Below are 2809 nucleotides of genomic sequence, written 5' to 3'. Positions count from 1 at the left end.
CTATTTAGACTGTGTAAAGAACCTTCAAGAAATTACTTCCAGGACAATAATTAACGTACCATAATTTTAAATAATTGTTTTCCAACACTGTCTGTGTGTGGATCCTTTAGGAGTTTTTGTTAGTGGCAGATCCCTCCCTGTCTGACTTAAATCTATTGAAAGCAGACTTTCTTTTCTTCATGGTCATCCTTGAAGCAGTTCACAGAAAAACATGAATAAATAGCAGCTGGTTGGACTCCTCTGGCGCTGTAGAGAAGGAGTCCACATAGAAGTAATTGTGGTAAAATAATACTATTAGTCAGAAAACAAGGGCTCTGCACGTATTTCTTGTCTTGACACAATTCAGTTAAGAAAGTATTTTCACAGTTGTGGACTGAGTACTTAATGTCATACTTATGCAGGTCAACAAGCAGACCACTTTGCTTAATCCGTCTGTAGAGAAGCTTGTGTGGGTGCTAGATGAGTGCAATGGAGCTTTGGGAGGCACTGTTTTGAATCCTGTGGGATTTATTAGATGCCTTTCAATGGCTTTTCAAACAGTTGTATAGCATTCTGCGGATGGAATTTTCCTAGTGAGATCTGAAGTACTTGACAACTGGTGAAAAAACAAGTCCCTCCTTTTAGGTTTATACATGTGATTCCTTTAATGAAGCTGTCTGGTGCCTTTATGCACCTCCATCTTGTTAGCTATAAAAGAGGGGGAATGGCCAGGATATCAGAAAGGCTTGCTGATGTGGAGTGACCCTGAAGCTTATTCCAGGAAGTTTATTTTCAGAAAGTGTTGATTATTCATACTTTGAGAACCCTTTAAAGTATTTATGATTCATACCAGACACTCCTTTCAGTCTTAATTGACACCCATCTCATTAAGGTAACATAAGACTAAATACATTGATGCAAGGAATGTTTTGACTTTTTAGCAGATAAAGTGCTAATTATAAGAACCACAACCTGTCTAGTAACAGAGCTACAGATAAACATTGAAAGGTTACTATTCCAGAGGAGTTACATCAGCTAGCTCCATGGATGAAACATCTTTTCCATGGAAGAAATTGCATCCTACATGGAAGGGATTCTCTTCTGTACTGTACAAATCCTACAATTGTCTTTACCTACCCATTTCCTTTCACACTTCCGTTCTTGCATAGAAGTTATTCTCCTCATTTGGCTCCTGCTGTACTATAAACAATGCTATCCTTTCTTTCCCCCTGTCGTCCTACACCCACTTTTGAACAGCTATGGTTGTTAAGATTACAGTTCTCATAAGGCTAGAGGAGGAAGAAAAATGTCCCTTCAGCTTCCTTTAGGGATCTTTGCTTGTTCTTTTCATTACATAAGTAATTTTTTCCAAAGGCATATTCACATTCGTTTTAAGACCTTTCAACAGCAACACTGCTTGCTGTGCTCCTTGATGCTCTTCCTAGCTTTTTGTTTAAAAAGGCATTGAAAGTTAGTGATTAAGTTGGGAAACTTATTTATTCTCATTGTATACTGTGAGTAAAACCTTCAGTACCTTCCTCAGGGACTGATTTGTGAAGAAAAGATACAAGTACTCCAAAATGACAGAGGCAGTGACCCTGCTCTGTTCCATCTCCTTCCTCCCTTCTCCCCAGCACTCAGGTTTTACAGACACGGCTGCTGGCTCTGATGTGTCATGTACACTGCAGAGCCAGGCACGTGTGTCCTTCACAGGCAGTGTGTGGAAAATGACAGCCATCACATTATTTCAAGTGGTACAGCAGTCATCCTTTGATGTGCCAAACTACTTTTTGCAGGCAAGAATTAGCCCTGTGTTACTCTTGTGGGTAGAAGGATGGATATACATGCTCTTTGTTTTCTAATAAGTGTGTGATTCTGTGTAATGTGTGTGGGGGCGGGGGGGAGGGGTTGGTTTTGTTTGTTTCTTTTAAATATGGATCATGTTTGGCAGCATGTTTGAGCTATGGAGCTCAGCTCCATAAATCTCTAGTGATTATTCCAGGGCTCTCGCCATGTCTTATCCAACTTTGTCAGATACATTCTCTTTGCCAGGTCTTCTACCTGGTTTATGCTTGAATACTTAACAGGTATCATCTGTGCTTAACAGAAGTATCACCTGGGAGATTGAACAGTGCACAAGGGAGAAGTGAAATGCTCACAGTGAACAGTAATTGGGAAGTACAGCAAAGGATGATTTGATAGTTATGAATGAGATTTCTTCATGAGATGCAGGGAAAGTTGCCCAGAATATCTCCTCCTACCTCCAGCAACTTCCCGTACTGTATCCTTTTTAGTGATGGTATTTATGATATGTATTTTTACTGCTTCAACCTAGATATCTAAACATTTCACATTTCTAAGTAATTTAGAAAATCTACTTGAGCCCCGCTTTGCATACTCCTTAATTTAAAAGTTAATACTTTGGATACTGCGCTGTCATCTTGCTCAAGCTGTTTGGAAGCTGCATGATTGCCACCTAACCAAAAAGACTGTTGCACTTGCCAGAAAGGAAATCTCTGCATATTTTGCCCTCACCAGATCCTTTTGCGGGGAATGGTTGGCATCCTGGATACTGTTTCTTCAAACTGTAAATCAGTTTAAAAGCAGAATTTCATTTTGCTGCTGCTGCCTTTCCAGCTGTTTGGAATGTAGTTGCAATATGTGTGTCTGATCTGCAGGGATATCCGTAGGAAGCATGTGTTACTGGTTGAACTTAATTGGACTTTCAGAGAATTTCTCCTTCATTGCAGACCAATGGAAAGAACATTCCTTTGCCACTCTGAATTAGCATTAGATGAGAATGGTTCGTGTCAGAGTTACTTATCTATTC

At 39.8% G+C, this 2809-nt stretch overlaps 1 protein-coding gene across 1 annotated transcript in view; it reads left to right on the top strand.

The window, feature by feature from the left end:
- The first annotated feature begins 2217 nt into the window (after positions 1-2217).
- SORBS1 (sorbin and SH3 domain containing 1) overlaps positions 2218-2809 on the top strand; it is a 121523-nt gene continuing 120931 nt past the window's right edge. Inside the window, exons 1-2 of the mRNA XM_031063064.1 lie at positions 2218-2260; positions 2709-2782. The gene's annotated coding sequence lies outside the window, so the exon portion shown is untranslated. The remainder of the gene's footprint in view (positions 2261-2708; positions 2783-2809) is intronic.

Source organism: Geospiza fortis, unplaced genomic scaffold (assembly GCF_000277835.1).
Source record: "Geospiza fortis unplaced genomic scaffold, GeoFor_1.0 scaffold130, whole genome shotgun sequence".
In the NCBI taxonomy this organism is placed as follows: Eukaryota; Metazoa; Chordata; class Aves; order Passeriformes; family Thraupidae; genus Geospiza; species Geospiza fortis.
Note: the sequence above shows the minus strand (reverse complement) of the source record. Positions and strands in the feature narration are given on the sequence as shown.